This window comes from Equus caballus, chromosome X, assembly GCF_041296265.1.
Source record: "Equus caballus isolate H_3958 breed thoroughbred chromosome X, TB-T2T, whole genome shotgun sequence".
Taxonomy (NCBI): Eukaryota; Metazoa; Chordata; class Mammalia; order Perissodactyla; family Equidae; genus Equus; species Equus caballus.
In genome coordinates this window covers 108,473,522-108,490,651 of record NC_091715.1, presented here as the reverse complement: position 1 = coordinate 108,490,651, position 17,130 = coordinate 108,473,522, and the positions used below count along the sequence as shown (strand labels likewise).

At 36.8% G+C, this 17,130-nt stretch overlaps 1 protein-coding gene across 1 annotated transcript in view; it reads left to right on the top strand.

The window, feature by feature from the left end:
* The window catches only part of AMMECR1 (AMMECR nuclear protein 1), a 107,538-nt gene that overhangs the window by 10,375 nt on the left and 80,033 nt on the right, over window positions 1–17,130 (top strand). The window lies entirely within an intron of this gene.

The window sequence follows — 17,130 nt, the reverse complement described above, 5'->3', positions numbered from 1 at the left end:
AGAGACCACGTTGAAAACCATTCATGTGGTGTCTTCAGAATGAGGCCTCTAGGTAAGTTGGGGAGCTCTGGGACAAGTAGCTTAAATATACCCCAAACAGATAAGTGTAGCCACTCTCTGGTCATTATCCTTTCTCTTTTTTCTTGACTTGTCTGTGAGTAATAGTTATAAATCCTCAGGTATTTAGATGTGTCCTTCTTTTGGGCCTGTGTATTTCGGTATTAATAGCCTCTACTTAGATGTATGAAGTTTCTTTTATAGAGCTTGCTCACAGTTATTCTCCATAACAAAGATTATGGAGCAGACAATATTAAAGGATAGACCCAGCTATAATTTCTGACCGCAGAATACAATCATAGGAGGGCATTTTGTTGAGCATACTTACCTCTTCTCTACCTTGTCTCCAGTGTCTCTGAACAGGACCTACTATGGTCAGTCTAGCTTGCAAATTATATTCTCATGGATAACTGGAGTATCAGCCACTTTCGGTTACTCGGTTTTTCTTTAATCATATAGGTGTATGGTACTTTTAGCAAATTAATTAATTAATTTTTGTTGTGGTAAAAAACACCTGAGATCTAGCCTCTTAACAAATTTTTTTAAGTGTACAGTGCTGTTAATTATAAGCACTGTGTTTAGATTATTTTTGTAAAGGTACATGGTGGTGGTTCTACCTAAAGCAACCAATTTTTCCTGGGAATTTGGGGAATATTTTAAAAATTAATCTTATGAATATGTAATAGAGATGCACAAAGCCTATTTACAAGAGAGCCTAATTTAGGCTTTGAGGTATTTATTTTTCTAAATTTATTGAAAATTATGAATAAAGTAGACTAAAGGCATTAGAGTCAGAAATAACCGTTTTTAAAAATTGTTTCAAACTAGTAGCATTTCAGATAGTATTTGACCTGGAATTTATCATTGCTTTATTAGTATACTTAATACCAACTACCTGTATTTGAAAAGAACTTCATTTTCTAGCATTTCTTTTAGGTGGTTGTTCTCTGTTCTTTAGGGCTTTCTAATGAATTTGCAAATAATAATATAAGGAAACGTCTTTGACAGGTAGGAACTTTGTCCCATTCACCTACTTTTAAAGGTTGAAGAACCAAGGCATTCAAAGAAAACATTAGTATTGACAGTTGAACCTGATGTTTCTGAGGAAATGTGTTTTCTTGAGAGATGGAAAACTGGAAGACACCTTGCCTAATGGGATATGATTATAAGTAAGACCTTTAAGTTCACACATGTATATATAAACCACTTTAGTTAAGCACTTCTTGGAATTGTGTCCTATAGTGTACACACTTGTTTTGAATGAAAAACTCACAGCTAAATGTGGTAATTTCATCTGTAAAATAATAGACATGGTCAAGTCATGGGTGTTGAAAGTTGTTTATTTGTCCTCTTGTGTACACAACTAGTATGAGGTTCTTTATGATTAGCAGAGGTGCTGGCCTTTTTTATGTATTATCACGAAATTGTAATGCATTAATTTGGATTTTGGAGCAGGTTCCAACTTCTTCCATTTAGAGATGGCTTTGCAATTCTAAAGAAGAAAGTAGAATTTCCACTATGATTATCCCTTTGCTTATAGACATTTTAAAATGAGTATTTGTTCAAGCTTCAAGATTCATTTTCCAGCATTATCTTAAGACAATGTGTTTTACATCAGAAACGTATCTCTTGTTCTAAGCTGCTACTGCTCTTCATATTATGTTTAGTATATTTCAGTTCAATAAGTGATATAGTAGCTGTTGTGGGTAGAACACTTTACTGGGCTCCTTTTTGGATGTGGGTGAGAGGTCTATAAAATAGGCATAAGACACGTTTCCTGCCCTTAAAAAGCTTGCAGTCATATTGAGGAGACAAGATTCATGAAACAAATAATGAAGCTGTGTATGATTTAGTGGCTGAATCAGTAATAGAGACAATGGGGTCTGTAGAAGTTTGGACAAAGACTAATGTGGGCGGGAGTTATACTGGGGGGCATCATGGACAAAGTAGGATTCAGGTTGGGTAGACCTTTCGTAGATGGATAAAGCATTCTAGACAGGAAAACAACTTAAAGACACAGAGGTCAGAATGAGCATTGTACAGTAGTCAATGGGTACCAATCAAAGGTAGATTGAAGTGGGGGAAATCCTAGCAAGAAAGGGGACCCGTCAGGAGACTTGTAATTCAGGCATTGGGAAATGAAGGTCTGCCAGTTGACAGTTTTAAACTATTAATGGCCTGTGAATTGCCTCTTTCTTGGTAAAGTTTCTCTTTTGTCCAGTTAATTATGCCTCAGCAGCTCCTTTAGTGTCATGAATGTCATGAAGCCTGGACAAGAGACTGGGAAATAACACAAGTGGGAGTCTGCTGTGTAGACAAAGTGCTTTCATTCATCAATAGACGTTCAGCATAAGTCAGTTAGATTAACACTGGTTACATCACCCTTTGCCTGAGTGCCTTCTATGTTCGGTCTTTTTTTTTTCCTTCTGAACTTCGATGCTCAAACATGAAGTGGGTAAAATTGAGTAGCTGCAAAGATTATGTAATTAAAAAAATAAAGTACCCTAATTATTATAGATAAAATTAAATGGCTTTAAGCCACTTTTTTCTCCCTAAGTTAATGAAGACATTTTACTTGAATGTTGCAAATGTAACACACATAAGGTAGGTACTAGGAATTACAATAATTATAGGAGGATTGTGTATTAATTATTGAATGATGTCACTTATTAAATTAGCTTAAACATAGATTAGTCTAATGAGTGTGTTCCTTAGGGTTCTTAACATGCCCTATTCAAGAATGCTACAACTTTATAACCAAACTCTTTAAAGGTTTTATCATATCATTTAGAAACAAAATTCTAAAAAGTTTCCTAAATTACAACAGAACAAAGTATTTTTATTTTATGTTGAACAATAATTACCTTTTGAAGAAAAAAACAGCAAAGTTCTGTCTTTTGTTGATGATTTGTCTTTAATTATATTAAGACATAAGTTTAGAACCCCAAATTTCTTTTTCAGTGATCGCCGTAAAATTTTCTTTTATTTTAGAAACTCTCTTCTTTTACTCTCCAGAATATGTTTAAGAATATAAAGCAATTATTTCCTAACTATGAGAGTGATCTCTGACAGGTTCTAGTCACATAAGCATGAACGTTGTGCTGGCATACTCAGGAAGTAAAAAACAACACTAGCACAATGTGCATGAACAGTGTTCTCCGTGTAGTTGCAGTCAGTTTGTAAGTAAATGAGCTCTCCCTCATGTCATAGCCTTTAATTATGAATAATCCGTATTTTGAATTATATGTTATTACATTGAGGTGAAGAAATATGAGATGTTAAAAGAAAATAGTGATGGAGAAATATTTTTGAATCAAAGTTTTTGAAGCAGAGATGGATTTTGACTTTTGTAGGTGATCATAACCCCTGCCACATAATAGAGTCGAAGGCCACATAATCCACCACTTTTTAGACAGACCACACATTGGTCCCTGGTCACTCTCAATATGCTTAAAATCTTTATTAACAAAGGTGAATACCCTCATCAGGGGGAGGAGAGGTAATTTTGTTTACACAAGGTTGAACCGTTTAGATGCCAATTTCATTTTTCACAAGCTTCGAACAATAGGCATGGTAAATAGGCAGTGCCCTCCATAGTGCAGAGCACGATCGAGGAAAAGAAGTCAGTGATTTTCCGTTTTGGCTGTGGCAAGAGGACAAGCAAAGGCCATTTTCAAGTGAAAAAATGAGTATGGGTCCAAAGGGTCCTGGTTCCTGTCTCCACTGGGCTGCTCTTAAAACCTTTGCTGTTTATTTCAGTTCAGTCTAGAGAAATTCAGGTCAGTTTTTACAGAAAAGGAGCGTTTTAGTCTTGAAGCTTTCTTTCACTTTCATGAAAAGTTACAATTATTCACCGTCCCATAATAACCATTCATTAACCCTTTACTAACTTAAATAATTTGCACCAGCTCATCAGGGCCACTGGTGCTTTCCTGTTCCCAGAATTGTTATATTTCTTTGAACATTTTTGACTTCCAATCTCTCCCACCCCAAAATTGAAGTAAAAATCTAGGAAGATCCTTCTCTCCCCCTTCCTCAGTAATTTCTCTCTGGAGCTTTGCCGTTTTTGAGATCATCAGTCTTGAATAGCTGAAGTTTTGGTAGCAACTGCATTATAGAATTTTTTCCGCTTAAATTCTAGCTATTTTTACCACTTTACATTATCTAGAAAGTTATTTACTGGCCCTGTTAGTTTTCCAATTTGGGGAGGTGGCAGGGTGTTGAGGCAGAGAGGCTGTAAATTTTTGACTTCCATCTTTTTTCAGACAATGGATTTGAATATCTAAAGGAGTGTGTAAACATGGTTTAACTGGCCTGATTTTGAATTCAGGGCAGTGCCAGATCTCAAAGATTTCTCAAAGTTTTTCTTTTTTTTTTTTAATCTTTTTTGTTTTTTTGAGGAAGTTTAGCCCTGAGCTAACTGCTGCCAATCCTCCTCTTTTTGCTGAGGAAGACTGACCCTGAGCTAACATCCATGCCCATCTTCCTCTACTTTATATGTGGGACGCCTACCACAGCATGGCATGCCAAGCGGTGCCATGTCCGCACCGGGATCCAAACCGGCAAACCCCTGGGCTGCCGAGAAGCAGAACTTGCGAACTTAACCGCTGCGCCACCGAGCCAGCTCCTCAAAGTTTTTCTAGGGAGGTTTTAAAGCAGGGAATAAGTGAGGTGTTCCATTGTGCTCCTTCCTGTGCCTTACCTGGAACTGGGTATCTTTTTCTCTGTGTGTATAACTGACACCATAAAATCTTGGTGGATTTGTTTGCTACCGTTTGTTCTTTGGGGACTGACCTGGCTATATGTAGCTGCACGCAGGAGGGTAAGAACATGTGTTTATGGTTCTCAAAGAGGTATGGCATGGGCTTTGGTCACCTGCTTATCTTTCCCTCATGATTCCACTCCTGTAGGCGATCGGAGTGTTTGGAAGGCTATTTGGTGCTATTTACTTATTCTTTTCCTGCTGTTTTGTTTCAAACTAGGTTCCCATATGTTTAGATAAATGCTTCTTTCTTTGCTAATATTTCTACAGTCAGGAGTTTTTAATCTATTGCCTAAGAATGGATTTTAGGGTGTCAGCAAACACACTGAATATCATACATTTGGTGAACAAGAGGAATACTGCTATTTGTTTTTATGGAAATTGTTGATGTGTCTGTTCTCACATTAATATAATTTAGATGAAGAAAAACAGATTTGAAGAAGCCTGACCCAAGGGATTATAAATTATCCTGAAAGCACAGATAATATTTTAGCATGTAATTTCCCTCATAAAATGTTTTATGGCAGACTTGTTTATGTCATAGATCTGAGTCAAAGCTGAATTCAACACATTAGTCTGTAACTTATCCAAAATTAATATCTTCTGGCTAAGAACCAACACTGCTTTACGACTCTTAAACCATTTCCTTATATGAAGCACCAGCAGTAGAAAGTTGCTGTATTTGGGGGGCCATTTTTTTTCAAAAAATTTTTTTTATCCCTTCTTGAGTTATTGCATAGTTTACAATGCAAAGAAAACATCACGCATAGTCAGATGAAAGGATGGACTTACTAAGTTAACAACTCATTCATACGCATTAGGCTTAAAGTACACAAGATTCAAATTTATCAAATTAATGTCTTAGCAAAATGAAAAATTATTTAATCAAAGACTTTAGTGGTTGCTCATAAATTCCTGAAATTGCAGATTTTAAGTCCATGAATTCTAAAGAGACATAGTAGTGAAAATTTACCATGTTGTAAACCCTTATTGTATGCTCATGCCAATTTTTTTTAAATACATACGGAATAGAACAGTGAACCTCTGAATGAATGATAGCATCATAAATATCACTGAGGCTACTATTGTTGATTTTTATAAGTGATTTCCTCTATATTAAGGATCTGCTCAATTTAAATTGGTTTTCTCAGAAAACATCTTAGTGACTTTGTAATCACTCTTATAGTGTTTTAAACATTAAGTCAGTGATTCCCAACATTTTTCTTCCTATAACATGACTCTCTGCCCTGCAGCGTGACCCCCAAACCGGGAGTCTCATGTACAATTCTAGATGCTACTTTAAGAGGGGCAGGGCAGTTATATGAAAAGCATTATGTGTTCTCACTGTCTCACCCCCCTGCCTCCCTCCCCCACCTCTGTCTCTCTCTAACATACACACACAAAGGTATAAGCAGATTGTTTTCATATCATACCTGCAACTAAACTCATTCAGGACCTCCAAAACTCTTCAAATGAAGAACCACTTATAATATGTTTGACGTCTCCTAGTTTAGTATTAGGATAATGCTACAATTGTCAGATTTTTTCGTAACTTGTAATTTGGTTTGGCAATATTATAATGAATAATCAATTGTGTGATAAAATAGTAAATGTTCTATTAAAATGAGTTTTTTAAGTGATTATTTATAAAAGTCAAGACTTAGAGCTTATAACCACCATCTTCCTCATTTCATCTAAGAAATACATTGAGACCTTTTCTTGACAACTTTTCATCTGTTATGACTCTAGGCATTGAACTAGATGCTATGCCTTCAGTCCCACCGTGACTCAGATAAGTCATTGTCTCTCATATTCTTTTATTTAAAATTAAAATATGTGAATCTTTAAAAAGGAGATATATTTTTAAAATACTTAAAATGCAGCCAAGTGTTGATAACAATAAATGCTTTTTTTTTGCATCTGTTATCAAAAAACACATTTGTTTCCTTGTAGTCACCAAAGGTAAAATGGAATGTTAATCTAGGCTGATCATATTTTCTGTCTTCTAATTTTATAGATGTTCATGAATACTTTAACCTAGTAATTTGTGTGCAGATATCACTAGGGATCCCACATATTTTGCTGGGACATTATAAGAGCTGAAGGTTACAGTCTTTTTAGAAAACACCAGTTCCAGAATAATTTTCAATCTCAAGTAAAGAGGGGATTTCTGGAATATTGGAGTGAGGACCTCAGAAAATCTACTCCTTGGTAAAAGCAACGTGAACACTGGCAAAAATTTTCAAAACCAACTTTTTCGGAGTTCTGGAAATTAACCAAAGGCTTCAAACAACCTGAGGAGCATTTATTCAATAAAAACAGCTGATTTTTGGTAAGAACAGTGAGCTTTATTGTGCTTTAACTTGCCCTAATCCTGTTTCCCCTTCCCCAGTTCCATAAGGAAACCAGCAACTTTGCAACTACAGTAGCTATGAGAACCAGGTCAAGTTCTCTAAATATCCTTATCCCCAGAGAATTGTCACTATTTGACCTGGCTGGCAGCTCCCTGGAAAGGCCCTGTTCACAAAGCTTGTCTTTATTTGACCTGACTCATCCTAGCTCAATGGAAAAGTTTTATCCTTAGGGCATTTGCTGAAAACAATCAGGGGCAATTATTGAACATTGCATCTGCCTGAGGTAGTGATACCAGGAAGGGCAAATAAGAGGCTGGCCAAAAATCTTAAAAGGAGGATCTGGGGTTGAGATGGGGGGCTTTAAAAAGCTCTAAGCTATTCCTGGGTGTCTCTAGAAGGCCATACATATGTGCAGGGCTGTGTACATGCCCAGAAAAGACCTGAGGAGGTCCTATTTGCTCACCTCTAGCTGACCTTGAGAACTTGCAGAAACAGGAAATGAAGGCTAAGGCAGAGTTTTAAACTGCTCTAGCATTGAAAGCATGCCTCAGTACACATACAGGGTCCCTTGGCAAAGGGTAAAACATCCATTGGTTCAAGACATTTTGGAAAATCTCTGTCCAATCATTAGCTGTCTCCTAAGCTAACTGAGCAGAGTCTTCAAGAGGCCATACACAACAGGGAATACAGACTTTACAGAATTAGTCTAGGAAAGTCACTAAACAAACAAAATACAACAAAACTTGGGGAGGGATCTGACTTCCAAACTTGCTACCTTATATCTAAAATGTCCAGTTTTCAACAAAAAATTAAAATGTAAGCAAAGAAGTAGGACAGTATGGCACATATAGAGGGAAATAAACACTCAATAGAAACTGTCCCTGAGGAAGCCCAGATGTTGACAAAGACAAAACTTTAAATGAACTATTATATTCAAAGGAAATCATGTATAAAGAATTAAAGGAAAATATGTGAATGTCTCACCAAATAAAGAATATCAGTAAAGAGATAGAAATTATTTTAAAAATAACTAAATGGAAAATCTGGAGTTGAAAATTTAAGTAACGGAAATGAAAAATTTACTAAAGTAGTTCATCAGCAGATACGAGCTGGCAGAATTGAGTCAGCAAACTTGAAGATAGATTAATTGAGAGTATACTATCTTAGGAACAAAAAGAAAACAGGAATGAAGAAAAATGAGCAGAGCTTTAGAGACCTGTGGGACACCATCAAGTGTACAAACATGCATGTAATAGGAATCCCAGAAGGAGAAGAGGGGGATCAGAAATAATATTTGAAGGGCTAATTGCTGAAAACTTCCCAAATTTGATGAAAATATTAATCTGCAACATTCAAGAAGCTCTCCACCGTCCAAGAAGCTCAGTGAACTCAAAGTAGGAAAAACTCAGAAGGATCCAAACCTAGATACATGATAGTCTTTTTTTGTTGAAAGACTTTTGTTAAAAGACAAATTTTTGGAAGACAAATACTAAGAGAATTTTGAAAGCAGCAAGAGAGAAGGGACTTATCATAGACAAGAGAATCCTCAGTAAGATTAACAGCTGATTTCTTATAAGAAACCATGGAGGCCAGAAGGGCAGTAGGATGAAATATTCAAAGTGCTGAAAGAAATGGATTGTCAGCCAAGAATCTTATATCTAGCAAAACTATCCTTCATGAATGAAGGAGAAATTAGGACACTCCCAGATGAACAAAAACTGAGAGAATGTGTTGCTACAAATCTGCTCTACAAGAAACAGTAAAGGAAATCATTCAGGCTGAAATGAAAGGACACTAAATAGTAACTTGAATGTACATGAGGAAATAAAGAGCACTGGTAAAGGTAACTGTGTAGGTAAATATAAAAGACAATGTAAAGGTATCTTTATAACTCTTTTCTTATCCTATCTGATTTAAAAGACAGCAGCATAAAGCAATAATTATAAAGCTATTGATGGGCTTATCACATATAAAGAAGTAATTAGAATGACAATAGGTTAAAGGAGGAGGGGTGGGAACAGAACTATAGTGGAATAGAGATTTTGTGTACCATTGACATTGGTTGGTATTAATCTGAAAGATTCTTTTAAGGTAAGATGTTAATCATAATTCCCGGGGCAGCCATTAAGAAAATGACTCAAACTAGAGTAAAGAATTGGTAGTTAGCATTAGAAATCTCAGTGCTTTGGCATGCAGGTTAGATTCTGGAAATGAGATTATAGATTATTTTCAAAGTTAAGTTTTATTTGAAAGTTCCTTTCATATGCTGTAAACAGGTACAAGTATATTGCCTACGTAGAATATTTTGGGCTCTTTCTAGATAAACTTTAATAAAATACTAAAAAAATACCCTTCATAATCACCAATTCTCAGAACATTCTCGTGAATTAAGAATTTGTTCTTCTTCTGGTTTTTAAGATGAGAAGACTATACCAAAGAGAATTTAAGCCTTGCCAGTTTCTTCTTTGTATGATTTCTAACATTGTGAGAGCAGGAATACTCAAGCATTGGTTTTATAATGTATCCCTCCTCTCTCCTAAAAGTGCTTAATGGCATATATTTACTTTGATGTTAAAATTAATATGTTTAAGAATTTTATGACACCTCTCAAGGAACTGAAGACAGTTAAAAATATCTCTCTGAGCTTGCTTGCTTCTCTTCAAGGACTAATTGCAAGAGACTTTCAGTCTGATGTGCAGTATCTGTCACAAAATGTGACTATCTATTGTCCAGAAAGTTGTTTTTAGCTCAGGTAGAGTTTCTTACAAGACAGCAGAAATTTTTTTTCTGAAATAAGTGACATATCAGTAAAAAAATGTTGAATCACTTTTATGGAAATTTATGAATTTTAGAAGTGAGTTATCTGTCAGTGCGCAGATTAAATTAATCCTTGAAAAAGTTAATTCAAATAAATATTTCTTAAGAGTTTGTGCTCAAGGCACTGGGAGATTCAGAGAGAGAGAGAAGATGTGGTTCCTGCCCCTATCAAGGCTTACTTTTAAGGACAAGTGTGAAAGGTTGTAATATGATGAAAAAAGATTGCCTTTTATATTAATGCTTACTTTACAAATAATAGAGAATTTTAGTAGAGTTGTAGTATAAACTAACCTTTTGGAATTTCCATAACCTAACTCACCTAATGAAGTGCAGAATAGACTAACAAAGTTCTAGATAATAAATTCCATTATAACTTATAATATTGGTGAATTGTTCCTGTGGGGAGAAAATCAGCTCTAATTTTGACTTGCTTTCAGTTTTGTTTATTTGAGGAAGAAGTCATGTGGCAGACAAAATGATTAAAAACTCTGAACAGTTTTGAATGGATCTTGAACCGGCTGCAAGTATAGCACGAAACAAGAACTGCACTGCTTCTGGGGGGCTGGCTGTCAGGATCAGGGATGTCCAGCAGACAAAGCAGGATTCCTTGTAAGTAGGAAGCTATTGAACTGGTGCTCTCAGAAGGGACTGCCATCTTCTTCTCTCTCCCCCTAGGGATCTTTGTCTCCTTATTTAGCATTTGTTTACCAAGTTTAAAGAGAGAGTAGCTTAGCAATTTTGTAGTAATGTTTCAGCTTAGAAGCAAGCGGTATAAGGTTGGGGAGGGGAGAAAGGATGCAGTTCTGTATATAGATAAAGAAGGTGCTGGTTTCAACCTGCTTAAAGTCGAGCAACATCCTCAAGGGATAAGGCTTGTTAGTTATGATAGTATAATTCCTTTCTGTAATATACTTGTTAAAGTCTTTTGTTTGCCCTCACAACAAACCCACTGTACTATTTTAAGCAAATTAGTTCAGTTATAAGTTAAATTCTATTTTTAAAGTTAATTTTTAAATTATGAAATGTTAATTAAATGAACTCTCCTCAAAGACGATTGACCTAGATATTAGTTACTGTGGGAATAATGAGATAGATAAGGCTTTCCTGCCCTTAAGAAGTCTATACTCTAGTAAGAGAGCTAAGTTATGCACTGAGATAACTGTAATGCAAATAAGTAGGTGCCTTATAGAGGGACAAATAAAACCTATACAAGTTAGGGAATGATGAACACAGGCGGCAGATTTTACTTAAGATGACTGAAGAGTCATCTGGTTCACAGACATACAGATATTAAAATAAGGAAATTTATAAATCACCCATATTCCCACAAAAAATCTTGCCTTCACTAGAATAAGCCTGCATCTTCTTGAGCATTGATGTCTATGGATAGACAGTTGTTGACCTGGTTGTGACTTATACTAATAAGAAGTTAGTTTTTTAAACATCATTCCAGGGACAGAATCAACGGTGAAGAATCCTTCTAGGTCTGGGGTTTTAAGAATAGGTCAAAAGGATGGGTCAGGATAAGAGGTCAGATTAATTCAAGAAAATCAGTATCCCTAAATATGCCAGACAGCTAAGGTACAGCTAATGCTGTGATCTCTTGACCTTGAGTAACTAGCTCACAGTCTAGCAGGAGAACCAAGAATGCTGAACCAGTGGAAGAACCTATCTCTAAGTCCCACCCCATAATCCCTGGGTCTTCTAAACTGGGTGAAGGGGAATACACCAGATGGAAGGGATACTTTAAAACCTTCTGGCAGGAACACTGTGCTCCTGGAATGAATTTTTTTTGAAGAGGTAGTACGTGCACATGGTATGAAATTCCAACATCACAAGAGGACAAGGGGATGTAGATTTCCCTCCCACCCCGGTCTCCCAGCCACCCAGTTCCCCTCTCCAGAGGCTACCACTAATTTCTTCTGTATTTTACAGAGGTAGTCTATGCGTATACTAGCATTTATGTACATATACTTACCCTTTTGCACAGAATAGCATACTATTCATCCTTTTCTATACCTTTTTTTTTTTTTTGCAGTTTAGAGTCAGTCTTGGAGATACTTCCACATCAGCATGCCTAGAAATGCCTAGTTCTTCTGTTTTTAATTTTAACTTTTTTATTTTGAAATAATTATAGACTCACAAAATGTTACAAAAATAGTACAGAGAGATCCCATGTACCTATCATGCAGCTTCCCCCACTGGTGTAATATCTTACCTAACTATAGGGTATTATCAATACTAAGAAACTGCCACGATATAATTAACTAGACTCTGGTGCCTGTTTCTGTTTAGTGCCTGCAAGTTATTCCACTGTATGGATGTACTGTAGTTTATTTAACTAGTCATTTATTGATGGACACTTAGATTGTAGCATTGATGGTATAGGGAAAGACAGGAGACATGTATTCAGGGCCACTGCTAGCACGTACTTTGCCTTTGTGTGAACTAGAAAAAAGTGCCCTCTGGGTGGATGCAGCACCATAGGTACATGGCTTGGAAAGCAGAATACAATCTGGATAACTGTATTTAGCACCTCTACATGTATATCTCTTTGCACATAAGTTAGAATACATATGTAGGATAATGGAGTATAATTTAAAATCGATAGCTTGGCACATCCTTCCACCCTTGACCCCTACCTTTAACCCTTGTCACCCCTCCCCAATACCTCAGCCATCGAATATTTTCTATCATTTGTGCACATGTCTATCTCCCACATTGGATGGTAAGCTCTTTTGATACCAAAGAGCACATGTCTTCATCTGTGTATCTTCCTTCCCTTCCCCTCCTCACTCCACTACCTACCTAGATAGAATATTGTTTTATATATGTGTTGAGTAAATTTTTGTTTAAAATTTGGGAGCAGTGCATTTTTTAGTCTGCCCCTCGACACTTCAAAAGGCCTTGTAAAATTTTTAAGCCAAAATTATTTTGAATTAAAATACCCACACATACCACAATTGTAGGAGAGAAAAAGAGTGTGTCATGAAGTCAACCAACTAATAATGGGGTACTGAAATTCAAAACATTAAAAGCATTATAGTATTGAAAGGCAGAAAACAGAGTAGCTGAACTCCTTGTGAAATTGTAAGCAGGTTATTGGGTTTTAGTTCCACTGAATACTTAAAAATGGGAATAAGAATAATCGTTCTAAGGGTGTTTTAAGAATTCATAATGTGTATAAAGAAATGTATACTGTTACAGATAAAAGAAAGCATTTTAAAGCTCTATTCATGGAGAACCTAAAGTATTCTATATGTATTATATGCTTGTGTTCAATAAGTACCATTCTTAGAAGTTGCATAAATCTTGTGCCCTAAAAATACCTAATTTCATCGGGTCTTAACTTTATACGCCATTGATTTAGGATGAAAATTGTCCATTTTTTACCGCTGGCCTTTTCCTTACTGTTAAGCACTAGAAATGTTTTATGAAATTGTAATTGCATTAAATATTTCATTAAAACTTATATCGCACACAAATAAGAATGGAAACCTTTTTTAATGCATCTTCTATTGTATAAACTTTATATTAGCAATGTAACTAAATAAAATTAGCCGACTAACCATACAACCTAATTGGCATAAATCTTAAAGAAGTGACAAGTAAAATAGATAATAGTAGTTGCAAAATAGCTTGATTCTGAAGATTAAGCCCATGGCATAAGCACTGAATGGACTTGACACCCACATTAGATGATTATGTTTGCTTGTGTATAAAATTTAAGAAGGTAAGGGTTGGGGAAGTTGTGCTGAATAAAACTGTGGGGGAAAGTCTCTTCAGATCTTATGTTCACAGTGAATTATCAAGTGAAAGTTGCTTTGCCAGCAGCACATAAATATTTTTTCATTATAGACAGTGACTGTTCCTGGAAGAGGATAGAAGAAAACATTTGTTTTCCTTGATTATTTGCTGTAAATAACTTTTTCGTAATCAAATCAACAACTATTGTGGGTTTTTTGTGAGATAGAGCCTTGTTGTATAGAGGCTCTCTTATCCTGATGTTAACTATAATGGGTTTTTACCTGTATTCCAGGAAATAAAGCAAGTTGGATTGATTCCATTAGGTTTTATTTTTCAGCTTTAGTGCTAAAATCAGATTGTGTGCAACTCTGAATCATGGTTCTATAAATTCTTGGCTATACTAAGTAAATTACAGTATATCTTCTAGTACAATTATAAGAATGCTGTAACATGCAAGATCCTTTTCTTGAGTGTTTTTATGATTAAAGATTAATTTTCTCCTGAACTTGGCTGGATAGCTTTTCATTCAGCTGGTATTGAAGGTCACTGTCAACTACCACTTCAGTGTCATCTACGTATTGACAGTTTACTGTGGACTAATAGGAGTTTAAAGAATAGTTTGGTTTGGCAAGCTTTCTTAAAGGAATGAATAGAATGGACACATTTACCTTGTAATTATGTGTGTTTATGTACACATACATTTCATATTAATCTTGGTCTGTAAACTTCCAGTATGAATAGAATAACTTACCAACTTGCTCTTCCACTGGGACATATGCAAGTAAACCATCTTTTCTACTTAGCGGGTGGCTATTTCTGTGGCTACGAGATATGTTTTTTAACATAAATTGATGTAATTAAATTTTACGTAAATATGTAATCGCCTTTCATTATCCCTGCTTCTGTAAGAGACCCTGATGCAAATAGTGCAAAATAGTAATTTCCTTGCCTCCTTTTCTTGACTTTTCCCCTCATTCTGTGAGCTGTCTGTGTGCATTCCTTACCTTGCTTCAGTGCCTTCACTGGAGTGGCCATACTCCAAGCCAGTAACCGAAAGAGAGGAAATGGCCACATGTGGATAGTGGGGAGTTGAGTATTCATGATTATTAGACGTGAAAATGGGGAGGCATATTAGTCATGTTGAAGTTAATGAACTTATTCGTTGGGGAAGGATTCATGGAAGATTTTATTTTATTTTTCTCTTCTCCCCAAAGCCCCCCAGTACATAGGTGTATATTTTAGTTGTGAGTCCTTCTAGTTGTGGCATGTGGGATGCTGCCTCAGCATGGCCTGATGAGCAGTGCCATGTCCGCGCCCAGGATCCTAACCTGTGAAACCCTGGTCCACCGAAGCAGAGCACGTGACCTTAACCACTCAGCCACAGGGCTGGCGCTGGAAGATTTTAAACTATGTTTCAAATCATAAGGATTTAGAATTTAATGTTGGGGGAGAGGAGTAGACATTCCAATCAGTGAGGATTATAAGCAGAGCTGATTGAGTAGTTTTGTTCAGGGAACCATCAGGAAATGAGGATATTTGCGAAATCTTGAATCAGGAGAGGGAAGAGCGGAAAGACTTGAAATTCAAGCATCTGTTCATTCGTTTTGACTTGATTTCTGACCTATTGGGAAATTATATGCTTGAGTCAGAGTGAGAGATTGGTCACATTTAAAACAGAGTCATTGTTGAAGGGAACATTGGAATGCTTTAGCCCAGAGGGGACTCTGGTCTTCATAGGATTAGCTGTGAAGTTAGGTTTGAGAGGCAAGAATCGGTACAAATAATAGTACGGGAAAGAAATGGTATAGTTTGGCATTTTACTGAACAATGTTGTGGGTGGTGATGTAGAGGTTCATGTTAGGCTCACACTGTTCATCCAAAGAGAAGGGGTGTGCCATTACCCAGTGGATTTTGGAGAACTCTGTCAGCTGTTCACTGCTGAAGCTCTGAGGAGTAAGGTCTATATTTTTGACTCCAGGTATACTTGAGAGATCTCCCGTTTTTTCTCAGCTCCTGAGAGAGCACAGCCTGACTCCTGAAATTCTGGTAGAGCTTGTGGAGAGAAATCAAGAGAAATAACATTTGTTGACACCTTATTATCTGCTGTGCACTCTGTTGGGTGTTTTACACACCTGCTTTTCTTCCTTGTTTCTCCACCAAATCAAATCTTCTGTAAGGGTATATATGTGGGTGGGTGGGTGGGTGTGCTGACAGAGAACTCTCTACCCTGTCAAAGCCTTTGTCACTAAAAAAAGTCCAAAAGCCATGGTACTCCTTCAACTCTTTGTCCAGGAGCTTTCTAGCCTTTCGCCTTCTTTTTACTCTACTTTCAATTTATACTATCTGGTGGCTCCAAGCCACAGGTCTTGAGCTAAAGTACTTTCCCAAGTCGTGTTCCTCTTCTTTCTTGCTTCCCTGAACTCCCACATTAAGTGGCCTTCCTCTGTGCGCCAATCATTTCTCATTCATAGCTATTTTCTTATCATTTGCTGCTTTATATTAAGTTCTATTCATGTGTTTCTCTCCTTCACTGACTAGACCATAAGCTCCTGAACAGTAGGGAAGACCTTTTTTATTTTTGTTCCTCAAGGCATATCACATAGTAGAGAAGGTGCTTCGTAAAGGTTTATTGTACTAAATTGACCCTATCAACTGCAGTCTGGCTTCTCATCTCTGTTTATCCTTGTGGGATGGCCCTCCACACTCTCTAGCCCATTCTCTCTGTTGAGAAAGAATGGGACAAGGAAAACCTCTTAGCTTTCTTTGTAGTCTCTCTTAATACAGATAAATATATTCCCTGAATACCTAGTTTTGACTTGTCTCCGGATAACAGACTGAGTCCTCCAAGGGCATAGTATTCCCAGCTCTAACGCTTACTACACAGTGCCATGCAGACTGGTATCTTGGAAGCTTGAAGTACAGGAAATGGTTGAGGTGAGGAATTCTGAGCAGCAATATACAGACCAATTTCTTCCCCAGAATGATGATACCCAGGAAACCAGGGAGCTCTTGGTTACCTAAGAAGGTGTGAACTGCTCCAGAATGAAATTAGATCAGGTTATGCTAATTGCTGTCACTCTGACTGAGGCCTGATGTTTGGACGTGTTCTCTCTAACTACGACAACAAGGTAGCCTCTCTTTTCCAGAGTTCGAGAGGAAACCAGAATGATTTGAAAGTTCTGACTCCACTAGGTCTGGAGATATAGCCATTTCCCTGAAGTGGGAGATCCTCTGATTCAACAGCGCCTCCTTTGTCTCAGTCACGTTAGATTACTGCACCAGTTAGTGTGTCTCTGCATTTTGACTTCTGTTTGGGAAAAGCGTCTCCAGAAGGAAAACTGACGCAATAGTAAGAGGTGGTTGATCCTTCATCCTCCTCTTTTGACATCCTAC